Source organism: Orcinus orca, chromosome 14, assembly GCF_937001465.1.
Source record: "Orcinus orca chromosome 14, mOrcOrc1.1, whole genome shotgun sequence".
Classification (NCBI taxonomy): domain Eukaryota; kingdom Metazoa; phylum Chordata; class Mammalia; order Artiodactyla; family Delphinidae; genus Orcinus; species Orcinus orca.
This window is the reverse complement of record NC_064572.1, coordinates 8,106,598-8,125,010: the sequence shown is the minus strand read 5'-3', so window position 1 is coordinate 8,125,010 and position 18,413 is coordinate 8,106,598. Positions and strand designations below refer to the sequence as shown.

The 18,413-nt window shown below is 51.3% G+C and overlaps 1 protein-coding gene across 1 annotated transcript in view; it reads left to right on the top strand.

The window, feature by feature from the left end:
* PGBD5 (piggyBac transposable element derived 5) overlaps positions 1–16,227 on the top strand; it is a 111,997-nt gene extending 95,770 nt beyond the window's left edge. Inside the window, exon 8 of the mRNA XM_049696981.1 lies at positions 14,462–16,227. The gene's annotated coding sequence lies outside the window, so the exon portion shown is untranslated. The remainder of the gene's footprint in view (positions 1–14,461) is intronic.
* Positions 16,228–18,413: the final 2,186 nt, after the last annotated feature.

Genomic DNA, 18,413 nt, shown 5'->3' with positions numbered 1-18,413 from the left:
TGTCTCCTGTGAAGCCCAGATCCTGCCGGCCCCGTACAGCCTGGCCCTGCCGCGGGGGTCCCGGGGATCCCGTGCTGGATGACCCCCTGCAGGGGGGATGCTCTCTGAGGTTTCGGAGCTTCCAGCCGAGCACAGGCTCCGCCCTGAACGCGCCCACTGCCTCTCTGGGCCTCGGTTTCTGGGGATAAAATACCTACCTGGCTTCCTTCCCAAGGTTACCCTGATGATGTGAGGGGTGTAGACACCCAGGCACTGCTGCCCCCATTAACGACCGCGAGCTCGGCCGGCTGAGTGACAAACCCGGTGACACGAGGTCAGCTCTGTCCCAGGCCTCCTGCTCTCAGGCCCTCCGGGGGCCTGGTGTGCAGCTACGCACACCCCCCATTCCCCCACCTCCCCACCCGCCGGTAACGGAAGGCCAAGTAAAGGATGGAACGCGCAGGGCACGTTCCAGGAAGAGGCCAATCTTTCCAGGGTGAAAAGTTAGACCCCCTGAAAGATGAGATCCCGGGGGTAGTTTCATGGGGGATCCCGTGTCCCCTTTTTCTTCCAAGCCACGCACCAGCAGAAGCCAGTGGAGACACAGTCCGGCTCAGGCTGGGGTTAGGGGAGCCGAGGGACCCCACGGGTCCAAGGCATGTGGGCAGCGGGATGACGGCAACGGGCAGGGCGCCGTAGGGGGCGCCCCCTGTCCACATCTTAGGAGCTGGGAGGCCGGAACAGATTTCGGAAGCCTCCTAAGTCCCTCCACCCCCAGCCCTGTAGGGGTTCCTTTCTTCTAAATCTGTGTCTTTCACCAGCCTTCCCTGCTTGCAGAGTGCCCACCCTTCCTTTTGGTAACAGGCGACATTTGCTACTAAAAGGTTCACTAATGTGTGCACATCTCAGGGCACAAGAGAAGGTGCTCAAAATATGGGGATGGATAGAGGACACCCAGGGGCCCAAAGCTGACTGTGGATGTCCAGGTGCTTTCAGAAGAGGGTCTGCCTCCAAGTCAAATCAAAAGGCTTTAATTAGGTATTAAGACTGTGCTCTCTTGACCAACTACCACCAGAGTCCAAAGTAGAAAACAGAGGAGTCTCCAGGCTGGTTTCTGCAGCCGCTGCACCGCTTTGCATCCTCCCAGAAGACGTCCAAGGCTCCCAATTTCTCCACATCCTTGACCACACTCGCCGTCTTTGTCTTTTTGATAATAGCCAGTCTAACAGGTGTGAGGTCTCATTGTGGTTTTGATTTGCATTTTGCTGATGACTGCAATGTTAGCTCCCCCCCCACCCCGCCCGCCGTGTACCTGTTGGCTATTTGTATGTCTTCTTTGGAGAAATTAAAAATAGAACTGCGACGTGATCCAGCAATTCCATTTCCGGGTATTTATCCAACAGAATTGAAATCAGGATCTTGAAAAGACATTAGCACTCCCATGATGATTGCAGCACTTCACCACAGCCAAGATGTGGAAACAACCTGACGTCCACCGACAGATGAATGGATAAAGAAAACGTGGAACATACATCGTGGATGAAAAGTTAATCAATGGTCAACCTAAGAAAGAAGTGGAAGTTTTTATTCAAGCCAACATGAGGATTATAACCCAGGAGACAGTCATTCATGAAGCCTTGAGGACAAAGCACAGTTGTGTACATTTTTGAGACAAAGGATCCCACATCACGGTAACATGTGGACAGAGTACATAGTCCAGCAAGGTGAGTAGCGGGTCACTGTGACCCCTTACAGGATTGAGAAGGGAATGTTATCTCCTGAACACTTACTACGCTGGCGCCGGGAGGAAATTGCCTTTCTCTTCTGGCGAGCAGGCTTTCCTGCGTCCTCTAAGGGACGTGGGTAACATGTAATGCAGATGCGCCACGCACACTAAAGAGGGGTAGGGCCCAAACGGACAGAGAGAGCATTTTATGTTTAAAACTTTCGCTTGTCCTGCCTTCAAAAGAATTTTTATTTCGTCAACATAAGATGGAACGTTAGTCTTTGAAAAGAAGGATGTTCTGCAAGAGTGACAATGTGGATGAACCTTGAGGACCTTAGCCTGAGTGGCAGGACTCTACCTACATAAGGTCCCTAAAATAGCCAAATTCACAGAATCAGGGAGGGGAATGGTGGCTGCTGGGGCTGGCGGCGGGGGGGGGGAATCGAATTGCAGTCAGGGGGCGTAAAGTCTCAGGGGGGAGAGAGGAGTGGGCGCTAGGATCTGCCGTACGACATCCTGTGTCACGTTGGCCGTGGTCGACAGCACCGTGTTGGACGCGTACAAACCCGTCAGCTCCAGGCTCGCGCTCCCGCTGTGCTCTTACCACAATAAGATAAAATGTAAAGACAGAAGACGCAGCAGCCAGACACCCGGCAGGGAGAAGCTACGCTCCCCACCCGTCTCCACTGTGTGCTGGGCTCCAGCAGCTGAATCAGCAGGGCTTCCCTGCCGTCCAGGGGGGCTGCGGCCTCAGGGATGTTGCAGGAAGGACGGGGTGCCTTTCTTGCGGGATGTCTTTTGGGACAAGCGTAAACAAACTGAGAATGAACAGCGCAGACACAGGGACCTCGCGGGTCTCTGATTACCTGAGGATTGGCTCACTCAGCAGGAGTGCGTTAGAATAAGCAAGTTCTCTGCTCCTGCAGATGGTACCCGAGGGACAGTCACAGCTGACACCACGCTCTAGCCAAGGAGCCCGGCAGTGGGCAGTGGGCAGGGTGGGCCTCACCCCTATGATCTCATAGACCCTGCACTGTCCCCTGCCCACCTCACTGCCCACCGTCTCTCATTTAAGATAAAAAGTCCCGGGCTTCCCTGGTGGCGCAGTGGTTAAGAATCTGCCTGCCAATGCAGGGGACACGGGTTCGAGCCCTGGTCCGGGAAGATCCCACGTGCCGCAGAGCAATGACGTCCGTGCATCACAACTACTGAACCTGCGCTCTAGAGCCCACGAGCCACAACTACTGAGCCCGCGCGCCACAACTACTGAAGCCCGCGTGCCTAAAGCCCGTGCTCCACAACAAGAGAAGCCACCACGATGAGAAGGCCATACACCGCAACGAAGCGTAGCCTCTGCTCGCCGCAACTAGAGAAAGCCCGTGCGCAGCAACGAAGACCCAACGCAGCCAAAAAAATAAAATAAAATAAATAAAGAAAAAATTTTTAAAAAGAACAGCATATTAAAAAATAAAGTAAAAAAAAATAATGTCTTCCATTAACTGTTTAATGTAAGTTAGTTCATTGCCATCATTCATTCAATACATTCAACCAGTCATTCAAGGAAGAACCTTGCACAAATAAAGGATCTTAACTATTTCCTAAATGCCAGCGACAGCCCTCGGTGAGACCCAGATCCTCCACAGCAGCGGTCCTGCCAGGAGGGGACGTCCTGATGCAGAAGCAGTGAGCACTTGCACACTCAGGTTAGAGTTCTGTGCAAAGTGCCTCGAAACCTGAAAGCCTGCCCTAGGGAGAGCAGCTGACTGAGAGGAAGCTGGGGCTTCAGGGGAACCCGCTACGCCACCGGGAGAGATGTCTGCTGGACAGCCACTGTGGGGTGAGGGAGTGCTGAGAAAGGGACCTGGTGGGGACGGCAGGGCAGGGAAGGGTTTGTTCTGCTCCCCTGTAGGGCAGGTGTAGGGGCTCCAAGGGTAAAGGAAAATAGTGTTTTGTGTATGCATATGTTTGTTTTTGTTTTCTGGAAAGAAGGCTGTAGAGTTGATCAGATTTGCAAAGGAATCTGTAAGCACCCCTGCCTTGTGTGAGGGCAAGACTTTGGGAGCTTTTGAGTAGCGGTGTGTCCGTACAGAAACACACCGCGCTCTAGAAGGCCCGGCAGACAGCTGCGCGGCCAGAGCAGGACGGCGGCAGTACCACGAGCGTCCGGGCACAGACAGGGGGCCTCGGGACCCCTGGGCCCCGTGTGAGGGGAGGGCAGCCGTCCACCGTCTAGAGCACGAAGCTGGCGTTGGTGCAGTGCTGCTAACTCAGGCACAGCCCTGATTTAGATTCTCTCTCCGTGTAGAAATTGTGTGTACAGCTCTGACGCCACATCACGTGTGCAGCCCCCAGATGCCACCACCACTAGCAGGATGGTTCCATCTCCACAAAGAAATGGCTCATTGTTTTCTTTCTTCTTTTTTCTTAAGAGAGAAAATGTGTGTGGTAAGTTGTGTCAGTTGCACTAATCTTAAGCGTATAAGCTGTCGAATAAAAAAATAAATGGCGACGAAAATTCACTTTTAGTGTATAGCTGTATTAAGACGTAATTTAGATACCCCAAATTCCCCCATTCGAAGTATACAGTCCAGTGGTTTTTAGTATATTTATAGGGATGCGCGGTCACCACCGTAATCGAATTTTAGAACGCTGTCATCATCTCCAAAGAAACCCCCTACCCACTAGCAAACACTCCCCTCTCCCACCCCCGTCTCACCCTCTAACCCTGGGCAACCACTAACCTACTTTCTGCCTCTGTAGATTTGCTTATCCTGGACGTTTCGTATCAGACAATACGTGGTCTCTTACCACCGGCTTCTTCCACGCAGCGTAATGCTAGCGAGGTTGGTCCACGTATCAGCACTTCACCCCTCTTTAGGGCTGGGTACTATTCTCATGCATGTATATCCCACATCTTATGTATCTGTTCATCAGTTGGTGGATGTCTGGCTTGTTTTCACTTTGACCATTTGAATAGTGCTGCTATGAACATTTGTGTACACGTTTTTATGTAGACATATATTTTCATTTCTTTTGGGAAGATGCCTTGGAGTGGAATTGTTGGGTCATACAGTAAACTCTATAGCTCACCTTCTGAGGACCTGCCAGACTGTTTTCCAAAGCAACTTTGCCACTTGACATTTCCACCAGCAATGTGTGAGGGTTCCAATTTCTCCACACCTTTGCCAACACTTATTATGATTGGCTTTTGTATTATAGCCACCCTAGTGGGTATGAAGTGGTGTCTTCTTATGGTTTCAGTTCGTACTTCCCTAGTGATTACTGAGGTCGAGTATCTTTCCGCTTGTGATCTCTTTCTAACAAATCACTTTAGATGTTGGGAAAGACAGTATTGAAGAAAGGCAAGCATGGATGCAAAGAGGCCCATCTCGGGGCTGCTGGCCGGTCACAGAAGGTAGGGGCTTGGTCTGGGGTAGCTGCGGAAGATAAGCGCCACCCCTGAACTGGGGTATGTTTTGGAGGAAAGAGTGATGAAGCCTGACTCCCAGGCCTTGGGGAGCATGTGTGGACTGGGGGTCAGGAGCAGAGCCTCTGTTTCCAGAGATACATGAGCCTGGCTGAGGGGCCTTGACTATGTTACTTAACTTTTAGCTAAATCACTTATTCTTGACTTGTAACTTGGAGTACCATTGTGGACCCTTGAAGAGTTCCTAGTTGTCAAGTATTTGAAGTGCTGTCAGATCAAGAGCAAATGGACTAATTCAGTAAGCTTAGTGGTCAGAGTTAAGGGCAGAGTTGGGCTCCGTGTAAGAGAACTTGTTCTGATAATGTGAAGATCTGCTGTGAGTTGTGCCACCCTGGCAGCTGGGAATCTGTTCACTGAATGGTGAGCTGCTGGCATGGTTCGAAAGGGCTTCTCTCAAAGAAAGTGAGGGTAGACTTGATGGAGGGTGAGGTCCACTATGACCCCAAGCTCTGGACTCTTCCTAGACTCCAGTTTCACCATCCGTAGACGGAGAATTGAGACCAGACGCTATGTAAAGTTATGCAGGTGCTTTCACACAAGTGTTCTTTCGGAATCATTAATAGTTACTGAGTGGAGGCACTGGGTGCCTAGTATATTTCTGGGTGCTGCAGGGCTTATAGAAAACTTTAATGATAACAGCTGACATCGTTTTCATACCACTTATTAAGTACCACACACTATATTAAGTGCTGTACATAAATTAGTTCTTTTTAATACTAACAACAGCCCCAGCAGCAGGCACTGTCATGGTCACTAATCTGTAGATGAAGACACTGAAGCACAGAGAGGTTATGTACTTGGTCAAAAATCACACAGCCAGTCAGTGATGAAGCCAGGGCGTGAACTCAGGCAGCCTGACCTCACCCTCAGCTATCACACGGTGTCACTAAGATGTGGCTTCAAGTCTGTTTTAGCCAGTTTGGGAAAATAGGATTTCACCGTATGAGACCATTTAGAAAACACGCAAGGCAACACAAAATCCAGGTTGGTTGTTGTGGCTTCTTAGAAATGCAATTTAGGGACTTCCCTGGTGGTCTAGTGGGTAAGACTCGGTGCCCCTAATGCCCCGGGTTCCATCCCTGGTCGGGGGACTAGATCCCACATGCACGCCCCAACTAAGAAAGATCCTGACTGCGGCAACTAAGGCCCAGTGCAGCCAAAATAAAAATAACTAAATGAAAATGCAATTTATGTTGAGAGAAGCGAAGGTTCAGAGTAAGAGCCCCTGCCCCACATAGCGAGGGGTAAGGGGGCCTGGGAAGCTGCTTCCCTAAAGGAGGGGGGCTGCGGGAGCCCTGGCTCAGCGCCGGCGGGCGGGAGGCTCCGGAAGGGCATGGAGACAGGACCCCAGCCCCACGCCCCGGTCAGCTGGCTCGCGCCGGGCATCTCGTGACAGGGACCCAGCGGTTCTGACCGCACCACCTGACCCTGCGTCCTGAGCAGCCCGGGAGCCAAGGAACCTCCGAGAGGCGCCTGGGAGGCCTCTGCCCCTCGGGACAGCGTCTGGCCCTTGGCCCCGGGGATCAGGCCCGGGACACAGCAGCGCCCAGCACCCTTGCCCCCGCCAAGCAGTGACCTGCACACGCGATTCTGTCACCAACCAGTGATGCTAAAGCTTCGCACTGAGCAAACACCCCGCTGTTATTTTTCTTTTCTTTTTTCTTTTCTGGTGGAAGTTCAGAGGGTGGAAAGGGGGGCTTTGACCCCTGACTCTCCTGGGAGGTCAGCCACCGGCCAGCGCTTCCCTCTCCCCAGGCTCTGCGAGGGGAGGAGGTCTGCGGGGCTTCCTGACCCCGGAGAGGTGGGATGGCGGTGGGGAGATGGGAGGGGTCTGTTAATACAGCCCCAGGAAGCCGGAGCTGATGCTTTTTCTTTCACAACAACAAATTTGAGAACACCCTCAGCTGCACCTTTCTCGGGGCGTCTCTAAGCAGAGGTGTCCCGGATCCTCCCTGCACCGCAGCTTCCCTCATACAGGAATCCGATCTCTCTATACCCAGAGGCTTCATTTCTCTTCCTAAAGTTGCAGGCATTTGTGAGCACAAATTTCTGCCTGTCTTCACATTGCCTTCTCCTCCTTAGTGGCATCTCTCCCCTGCCTCTCTTTTATAAGGACATTTGCTATTGGGTTTAGGGCCCTCTTGCACAATCTAGGGTCATCTCCCCATATCAAGATCTTTAAATTAATCACAACTGCGAGACCCTTTTTCTTTATGAGGTAACATTTACAGGCTCCAGGAATTAGGAATTAGGACCTAATATCTTTGGGTGGCCATTATTCAGCCACCCTACAGCAGTCCAGCCTCTGGCCCCTAAAGTTCATGTCCATTCCAATTACAAAATATATTCACCTCGTCCCAACATCCCTCAAAGTCTCAACCCATTACAGCATCAATTCAAGTTGAAAATCTCATCTAAATCTATCAGCTCAAAAGCCTCAAAGCACAACATGTAAATCAGGTTTCGGTAAGACTCTGGATGTGAACCACCCTGGGGGAAATTGCCTCTCCACCTCTGGACCTACGAAACTAGAAGATAAATTCTTTATTCCAAAATACAAATGGTGGGACAGGCCTAGAATAACAGCTACAGAAATTCTCATTCCAAAAGGGGGAAAATGAAAGGGGAAAGGGGGCCACCAGTCCCAAGCCCTTTGGAAACTCAGCAGGGCAGATTCCATTAGGTTCAAGGTCTGGGAGTCACCCTCTGGGGCTGGAGGCTCCATCCTCTGGTCCCGTGGCTCAGGCACCAGGGATTAGGACCTATTATCTTTGGGTGGTTATTTGCTGACTCTGCTGCTAGCACTATGCTGGTGTCCGTTGATATTATTGTGTCAAAGAGTATCTTTATTAAGAGTATTTAGCACAATTGTATCTTAGTTAATAACAGACAAGCCTGACTGATGATTATTATGCAGGCCGCCTGACCTTTACTGAACTAGACTTTCCAGCCCCTTTTTCTTTCTGGCCTGTGGGTCAGCTCTGGGGTAGCCGTCCACAGCTGTTTCTTTTTTTTTTGCGGTACGCGGACCTCTCACTGCTGGGGCCCCTCCCGTAGCGGAGCACAGGCTCTGGACGCGCAGCCTCAGCGGCCATGGCTCACGGGCCCAGCCGCTCCGCGGCATGTGGGATCTTCCCGGACCTGGGCACGAACCCGCGTCCCCTGCATCGGCAGGCGGACTCTCAACCACTGCGCCACCTGGGAAGCCCCCACAGCTGTTTCTTTCCCTTCTGAGCAAGGGCCTCGGCGAATGTGGCCGCCCCGGCCCTCCGCAGGCCCCCTTGGATGCTGAGGAAGACAGGGGCAGGGGCGCCCGCCTCTCCTCTACTGGCCACCTGTTTGCTCACAGCGACCTGTGAGGCAAATCACTTTGCACAGGGAAGTGACCACTGAGCTGGGCACCCAGCCCTGCCGGGCCAAGTCTGAGCTCTTCCGTCACCCTGGCCCCCAAATTTCCCAGGAGGAGCTCCATGGATTCCTACGTGAACGACAGCCTCCTCTGAGACCCCATCCACAGCCTCTCCCCGCACACGGTGCCTTGGAAGGACCCACACGTCACGTGCTCTGAGGAAGCCAGCCGAGTCCATGCAGGGCAGGAAGGAGGCAAGTTGGGGCGTGGCCTCGTGGCGTGAACGTTCCTGGGAACAACGGGCCCAATCACAGATCCATGTCCTCTTCAGCTGCCGCGAGACAAGGATGTCCCGAGTCCGCAGGGGTGACCAGGGCTCTGCCCTGCAGCAGTGTCCCCGCTGCCCTCTGCCTAGCATCTCACCTCTGCCTCGATTTCTCTCCAGGTGACTTCCGTTGCCCAGTGCCCCCTCAGCCTCTTCAGAACTCACCTGCCCGTGTCCTCAGAGCCCGCACGCTAGTCTGGACGCCAGCATGGCATCTGGCTTAGCCTTGTGTGAGGTGAGAAGCCGTGTGTCTTCTTAACAGGAAAATGCCTTAATAGAAAATGTCTTAGGAAGAAGCTTTTACGAGCCTCCTGGAAGTGAGGGCTCTTCGTTTCCATGATGACGGGTGACTCAGAGAAAGAGCCCTGGGCCAGGCATCGGGGCACAGGCAGCGTCTGTCAGGACCCCCACTGCCCCATCTTGTGATTGCTCGGGGGTTCTGGCTCCCCTGCAGGTGTCTGCCCACTCTCGCTGCCTGTGAGGCTGTCATCTGGTTGTCAGGGGAGCTCGGTCTGCGAGTAGTTGATGGTCAAGTTAAAAAGCACCGTGGTCCTCCCTTCTATGAGACTCATATCCATTGAGGGACAACGGATTTTAATGATAATACTGCTGGTGGTGTGACAGATTGACAGGTCATGATAGTTTGAGGTGACGCGATCTTTTAAAATCCCGTCACCCAGGCAACCTCTCCATGTAAGAGCTGGCTTTAGACGCTGGCCACTGGAATGCAGACATGGACCTGGCCATCCGGTGCTTCTGCAGTGGTGTGACCACGGGCATGCTGGAGGCCCTCGCTGCACAGCGGGCTTCTAACTATTGGAGACATCCCTCACAGTCTGGATCCTCTGTCTCTTGAGGTGACTCGGCTAAAGTAAAGGGATGCAGCAGTGAAAGGCTGTGTTGGGAGGAAAGTCTGAGTTTTCATTGAGTGAGAGAGACAGATGCAGCTAATAAAATTCAGGTCCGGCATGTGGGACCCAAGCTGATGGTCTGAGTAGCTCTTTCCCCAAAGCTATCGTCATGAAAAGAGACTTGACAGACGAGAGCACTTATCACATGGGCAGCTCTGCTTCCGGCCCTCCCTGGGTGGGAGCCACCGGCCCTCTCAGGAGCCCTGCTGTCCCAGGAAGGCAAGGACACGGTGGGTGTTTCTCGGAGGGAGGGGTCGGCTCGGCCAACATGCCCAGGGCCTCAGGAATGCATCTCCTCCCCTTCCGCACGTGCTCCTTGCAGCTGAGAGCACGGGGTAAAGGCCCGTTTATTACAGGGACAGAGGGACACGTGGTGAGCTCTGGCTGCAGGGCTTGTGAGAGCAGCCACCCGGAAAGAGGACCCGTGTCCCAATCGGATCCTCACTGCTTCCCCAAAGAACTGGCCTGAAGTCCATATGCTTCCTTAAGGAGTTGATACCAAAGAAACCGACTGAGCTATCAGCATAGACCAAAAGAAGAACTTGCACTAATGTACTTTCTTTAAATACATTTCTCAGTTCCACTTCCTCCCCCTTTGAGGGAGGTGATGGAAGTGGGCCTGTCTATGTTAGTTTATTTATCACCTAAGTCCCCGATCCAGCAGGGCTGGTTAGAGGTGTCGGAGATACACACAGACCTTCTCCCAGAGTCCAGGAATGAGCCGTCGGCCTCAGGCTTGAGCCCAGGGGCCACATGGAACTGGATTCTCTGGTCCCTGCTCCGATCAAGCCGTTCTTTTCCCCCAAGAAGCTCTCACTGTCTATATTTGAATGCTTTCTGCAACCCTTCTTCATTTTATTGCCTACTTTAGCATTATGATAAGTTCTGTCACTCAAAGGCCTCTGACCCTAAGGATACTGGCTTGCAGGATCTTAGTTCCCCAATCAGGGATTGAACCTGTGCTCTTGGAGCTCATCATGGGCTGTGAGCTTAGAGGCCCTGTCCAGTGCTGAGGGCTGTCCCTGCAGATGTGTACACCCTATGGACATCTGGTTTGGAGCTGGCAGGAGGCCAAGCTGAGCTGTGCATGTGGCTTTGGGGATTCATGAGGGCAACAGTGTATTAGCCAGTCAGAACTGCTATAACAAAGTATCGTGGTGGGGCAGGCATAGGATAGACATTCACGTTCCAAAAGGGAGAAATTGGAAGGAAGAAAGGGGTGACAGTCCAAAGGAAGTCTGAAACCTACCAGGGCAAATTCCATTAGATTTTAAGGTTTAAGAATAATCCTCTTTGATACTGCAAAGAAAGAAGATTGCAGGTCAATATCTTTGGTGAATATAGATGCAAAAATCCTCAACAAAATATTAGCAAACAAATTCACCAATATATAAAAGGGATCATACACCATGATCAAGTGGGATTTATTCCAGAGATGCAAGGATGGTTCAATATCCTCAAATCAATCAACGTGATACACCACAATAACAAAAGCAAGGATAAAAATCACATGATTATCTCAAGAGACGCAGAAAAAACATTTGACAAAATTCAACATCCATTCATGATAACAATTCTCATCAAAGCTGGTATAGAGGGAACATATCTCAACAAATAAAAGTCCTCTATTAAAAACCCACAGCTAGGGCTTCCTGGTGGTGCAGTGGTTGAGAGTCTGCCTGCCCATGCAGGGGACACAGGTTCATGCCCCGGTCCGGGAAGATCCCACATACCGCGGAGCGGCTAGGACCGTGAGCCATGGCCGCTGAGCCTGCGCGTCCGGAGCCTGTGCTCCGCAACGGGAGAGGCCACAACAGTGAGAGGCCCGCGTACCGCAAAACAAAAAAAACAAAAAAACCCACAGCTAACATCATACTCAACAGTGAAAAGCTGAAAGCCTTTTCTCTAAAATCAGGAACAAGAAAAGGATGCCCACTCTCACCACTTTTCTTGAACATAGTATTGGAAGTCCTAGCCATAGCAATGAGACCAGAAAAAGAAATAAAATGTATCCAGATTGGAAGGGAAGAAGTAAAACTGTCCCTATTTGCAAATGATATGATACTATATAGAGAAAACCCTAAAGCCTTCACCAAAAAAATTTTTGAGCTAATAAATGAATTTAGTAAAGTTGCAGGATACAAGATTAATATACAGAAATCTGTTGCTTTCCTATACATTATAATGAGCTATCAGAAAGAGAATTCAAGAAAACAATCCCATTTACAATTGCAGCAAAAATAATAAAATACCTAGGAATAAACTTAACCAAGGAGGTGAAAGATCTATACTCTAAAAACTATAAGATATAGATGAAGGAAACTGAATGATACAAAGAAATGGAAAAATATCCCATGTCCATAGATTGAAATAATTAATATGGTTAAAATGTCCATACTACCCAAAGCAATCTACAGATTTAATGCAGTCCCTATCAAACTACCTCTGACATTTGTCACAGAACTAGAATAAATAATCCTAAAATTTATATGGAAACTTAAAGACCCTGAATAGCCAAGGCACTCTTGAGAAAGAAAAACAGAGCTGGAGAAATCAGGCTCCCTGACTTCAGACTATACTACAAAGCTACAGTAATCAAGACAGTATGGTACTGGCACAAAAACAGAAATAGAGATCAATGGAACAGGATAGAAAGCCCAGAAATAAACCCATGCACCTATGGTCAATTAATCGATGACAAAGGAGGCAAGACTATATAATGGAGGAAAGACAGTCTGTCTCTTCAGTAAGTGGTGCTGGGAAAACTGGACAGCTACATCTAAAAGAATGAAATTAGAACATTTTTCTCACACCATATACAAAACAAGAACAAAAAACCCTCAAAATGGGTTAAAGACCTAAATGTAAGACTGGAAACCATAAAACTCCTAGAAGAGAACACAAGCAGAGCACTCTTTGAGAGATACTGTAGCAATATTTTTAAGGATCTGTCTCCTCAGGCAAAGGAAACAAAAGCAAAAATAAACAAATGTGACCTAATTAAACTTAAAAGCTTTTGCCCAGCAAAGGAAACCATGGACAAAATGAAAAGACAACCTACTGAATGGGAGAAAATATTTGCAAATGATATAAGGGGTTAATATCCAAAATATATAAACAGCTCATACAACTCAATATCAGAAAAACAAACAACCTGATTAAACAAATGGGCAGAAGACCTGAATAGACATTTTTCCAGAAAAGATATACATATGGCCGACAGGCACATGAAAAGATGCTCAACATCACTAATCATCAGAGAACTGCAAATCAAAACCACCATGAGATATCACCTCATACTTGTCAGAATGGCTCTTGTCAAAAAGTTAAAAAATAACACATGCTGGCAAGGATGCGGAGAAAAGGGAACGCTAGTACACTGCTGGGGGGAATGTAAATTGATGCAGCCACTGTGGAGAACAGTATGGAGGTTCTGCAAAACACTAAAATTAGAGCTACCATATAATCTAGCAATCCCATTCCTGGGTATATATCTGAAAAAAATGAAAACAGTAATTTGAGAAGATACAAGCACCCAATGTTCATAGCAGAATTATTTACCATTACCAAGATATGGAACCAAGCTAAGTGTCCGTGAACAGATGAATGGATACATCAAATGTGGGGTGTGTGTGTGTGTGTATAGAACAGAATACTACTCAGCCTTAAAAGAAAGAATAAAATTTTGCCATTTACAACAACATGGATGGACCTAGAGGGTATTATGTTTAGTGAACTAAGTCAGACAGAGGCAAATACTGCACGCTCCCACTTCCACGTGGACTCTAAAAATAAAACAAATGACTGTCACAAAACAGAAACAGACCCACAGATACAGAGAACAAACTAGTGGTTACCAGTGGGGAGACGGAAGGAAGATGGGGCAAGACAGGGGGAGGGGGTTAAAAGATACAAACTACTATGTATAAAATAAATAAGCTACCAGGAAATATTGTACAGCACAGGGAAACATAGCCATTATTTTATAATAACTTTGAATGAAGTGTAATCTATAAAAATATCGAATCCCTATGTTGTACACCTGAAACTAATACAATACTTTAAGCCAACTCTACTTAATAATTAAAAGAAAATAATCCTCTTTGGCTCCATGCTCTTCTTTCTGGGTCCACCAGGGTGGCAGCCATGACCCTTCAGCCCTGGAGTGAAATAGAGAACTCAGCTCTGCCCCCCCGCGGTGCCCTGGGCCGTGTAACAGCCAAACTTAAACCACTCTTCAGGGTCATTCTTCCCTCTGCCTGGAGGATGAGGCATATTTGCTGGGCTGGCGCTATGGTCCTGTCCTATAGAATCCTGGACAGCCTTTCCTTCATCTCATCCTGTCTCGGTCTCCTTCAGTCCAAGCTGGTGGCATTTCTGCTGATATAAAACTCTCAGAAACCTTGGGTCTGGTGGGTCTAAGCCACCAAACAAGAGGGTCTTCCGCAGATCTCCCCTGGAGAAGCTCCCCTCTACCCTGGCTTCTGCTGAGACGGCTGATTGGATCCATCAGGCACATGTCCATAAGCTTCTTAGCAAACACTGCCCAGCACCACTCTAAGTGCTCTCTCCAGAGCACAAGCTTTTCTCATTTTTTATAGTGTGGATTGGTTGGGAATTTTCCAAATCTACACGTTCTGGTTCCCTCTTCAATTTATCTCTTTCCTCTTGAATTTTACTATAGGTAGCAAGGAGAAAATAGGCTGCACCTTCAACACTTTGCTTGGAAACCTCCTCAGCGGGACTTCCCTGGTGGCGCAGTGGTTAAGAATCCACCTGCCAATGCAGGGGACACTGGTTCAAGCCCTTGGTCTGGGAAGATCCCACATGCTGTGGAGCAACTAAGTCCGTGTGCCACAACTACTGAGCCTGTGCTCTAGAGCCCGCGAGCCACAAATACTGAGCCTGTGAGCCACAACTACTGAAGCCCACATGCCTAGAGCCCGTGCTCCGCAACAAGAGAAGCCACCGCAATGAGAAGCCCACACACCGCAACAAAGAGTAGCCCCCGCTCGCCACGACTAGAGAAAGCCCGCGCGCAGCAACGAAGACCCAACACAGCCAAAAATAAATAAAATTTAAAAAGAAGAAAAGAAAAAGAAACCTCCTCAGCTGTGCATCCACGCTGGTCACCTGCAGGTTCTGCTTCCATAAAACACTAGAACACGTGATGCAGCTGAGATCTCTGCCGCTCTGACAGGGAGCGCCTTCCTCCAGGTTCCCTTCCCCTTCCCCGTCTCTTGTTCCTCATTTCCCTCCGAGACCTCACCGGGGGCACCTTCAGCGGTTATGTTTGTATCCTGTCTGTGATGGTGTGTGTGCTCCTCTCTGTAGGGGTCTCTGTAGGCCCCCTCTTCTCTCTGGATCACCTTTCACACCCACAGTCTCTTCAAGGCGACCCAGGCTCTATCTAACACGCTCCTCGAAACTCCTCCATTTCTGCCCACTATTAGTTCGAAAGCCCCTTCCATACTTCTTAGGTATTTGTTACAGTAGCACCTCACTTCCTGGTACCAACGTTGGCATTAGTTAGGGTTGCCAAACCAAAGTACCACCGGCTGGGTGGCTTAGTCAACAGAAATGTATCTTCTCATGATTCTGGAGGCTAAACGTCGGAGATCAAAGGGTTGGCAGGTTGGTCCCTTCCAAGCCCTCCCTCCCTGGCTATTAGACGACCGTCTTCTCCCCGTGTCCTCCTGTTGGTCCTTCCTCTGTGCTTGTCTGCGTCCTAATCTCTTCTTATAAGGACACCAGTCATACTGGATTGGGGCCACCCTGATGGCCTCATTTTAACTCCCGTCTTTAAAGACTGTCTCCAAATAGAGTCACATTCTGAGGTCCTGGGGGTTAGGATGTTGAGGTCCTAACTTCAACATACGGATTTTGGAGAGAACACAATTCAGTCCCTAACGAGCCTCCATACACTTCCTACTTCCGAAAAGCTGGCCCAGTGGTTTTGTGCCGTCACTCGGCAGCGGTGTCCCCCGTCCCCCTCCCCCAGCCCTTCAGGCCCCTGTTGTCTCCGGTGGGAGACACGTGGGCCACGTTCTCGCTGTGGTCGGCGGCGCGTGGCCATGGGGAGGGGAGCCCTGGAAACCCAGGGGCGCTTAGCCGCCCTGAGTCCCGGCAGCCGTCCTGTCGGAGGGGCTGGAGGGCAGTGGGGTCCATCCTCCCTCCCTCCCGTCTTCTGCAAACCCTCAGGGCCGCCGGCCTGGCCCGCAGACCCCAGCCTGACTGCGTGCGCGGCCTCTGTCCGCCCACCCCACGCGCCGTCACCCGCTGCCCGCTGGTCGTCGGCCCTGGAGGCGAGCCCACGCGATGTCCCTGCGCCCACGCTCGCTCGGCAGCGGCCGGGCCTGGCTTGGCGCGCCCCTTCCCCGCCTCGCTCGGCCCTCGTCGGGGTCTCTCCTTCCCCGGCCCGGACTCAGCCTCCCCGTCGGGCCCGTGCCTCCCGTCTCCTCTTCTGCGGCCGCTCGGGGGCGACGCGACAGCAGGTTCCACACCCCCCAGCCAGGCAGTGACATGTCGCGGGCAACTCAGCACCTGTAACAAGCCTCCCCCGGGGCCCCTGTCCAGGCCCCTCCCTGTACGACCGCATGCGCCCACCGCCCGCCCGCCGTGAGGCCCGCCCCGCCGGGGATGCTCTCACATCTCACGGGCCGCATCTCACCGTGACCGTGCCCCCCTCTCAGACCCGGTGAAGTGACTTTCCTGTGCTGACCCGGGGGCTGGGAGGCAAGAATGGCGCTGAGGGCCCCTCGACGCTCGCTGCGCACCCCAAGCCTCCCTCCCCCCGCCGCCCCGCCCCGCCCCCCCCCCAGCTTTCCCGGGCGCCAGCCCGCCCCGCCCCACGGTGTCCTGCCCGGGCTCCTTGCCCTCCCGCTGGACCAGGAGGAGGACAGTCTCACTGTGGGTAACCTGGGCAACAGGCTTGTCCCACTTGGCCCTCAGAAAGAAGGCTGGAGCCAGGCCCGGGGTCAAGGTCAGCTTGGGAGGAGAAGAGGCGGCCGCCGAGGCGCAGAGCTGGTCCCAGAGCACAGCTGTGGGTGACAGGTGTCATCTACTCCGAGATTCTTAGAGTTTTCCAGAAGCTTTATTTTGTTTTGCCTCCAACTGAACGTACGTAGCCAATGAACTGCAAGCTTGGTCACACACACACACATCACAGGTATCTTCACATCACGCTAACTAGATTTTTCAAACTACTGCTTACGCGCATTACTACTTTGAAATTATGGCAGCAATCAGACATGAGGCCTCGTTATTTAACGCATTCAGAAACACATATTATAAACATATTTTGATAACCGTCTCGGCGTCATTTGTCTTTGCGACCCCAAGCCATACATCTCACTCACCTGAAAACAAAGAGGCCCCACGTGGCCAGCAGGCGCCAGAGGACCAGGGTGAAGCCGCCTTCCACCGAGGACGCAGGAGCCTGTGACCACGTGGCCGCCCCGGCCGTTCGGCCGGCCGTACAGCCGTCTTTCAGGGACGACAAATGCGGCAGGTGCTGCGCCCGCCCTAGCGGTTGCCCCGCCCTGTCCTCCCCGCCGGCAGACCCCCACCCCATGACACAGGGCGGTGGCGCTGGGAGGGAACTGCTGCCCTCTGCCCTGGCACCTGGGCGCCGGGTTCTGGGCAGTGGGGCCCGAGAGGTTCTGTGCAGGGGGTGGTGATCACTGGGAAAGGGGCGTCTGCGCTGGTGGGCGGGCAGGAAAGAAGGAGAAAGACGCACAGGGCAGCAGGAAACGCTTCCTTCTCGCGGAGGGTTTTCGCGCGCCTGGGACGGACGGGGGAGGGGACGGTCGGGCAGACGAGGGTAGTTGCTCACAATGAAGTCACGTCCCAGAACCAATCCAGAACCCTGTCACCTTGGGCCTTGCTGTCATATGCGATAATAAATGTCTCCATTTATACTACGTTCAGTTGGATTTCTGACACTCTTCACTGAAAGTGCTTCAGCAGAGAATTCTGCGCAACTTCAAGAACACCGTGGACAGTTAATTTCTGGAAGTTCTTCAGTGAGCCTGCACCGGCCACTCTGAGTTCTCACATCTTGGCCCTTGACGGTGAACCAAACCGCCGCCCCTCAACACCCCCCCTGCCCCCCGTCAACCCCGAGGATTCCTTCCATGACCTTCAGGAGGCCAGCACCTTGCTGTGACTCAGTCTATCTTCCTGTGTTCAAGATCTGGGTCCAAGTCGGCCTCCCCTGGGGGTGTAACCTGTGGCGGGGACCATGACGGTCTTTTCAGCAGCCCCTGCCCAGCACCCAGGGCCAGGCCCCGCGGGTGCTCAGGCAGGAACTGCTGGGGGAATACTTCTCATTACTTCTTTGGGACCCCACAGATGCAAGGGCTTTTGGAAACATGTTTATCATGTGCAGGCACACGTAATACATAAAATCAAATACATATATATTGTATTATTAGTAAGTTGCTCAGGAATATGTAAGAACATCTAGGAAGAAAATTTTCTTTTTTCTTTCAGGCAAGTCCGTGGACAGAAGAGGGTGTGCAAACATCTTATTTTTCTGGCTGAATATTTTTTAAAACGTGAAATATACTGCAGAATCAAAGAGCCGAGGTGGGTTAAGTATTTTACTCTAAATATATATTTTAAAATATTTATTT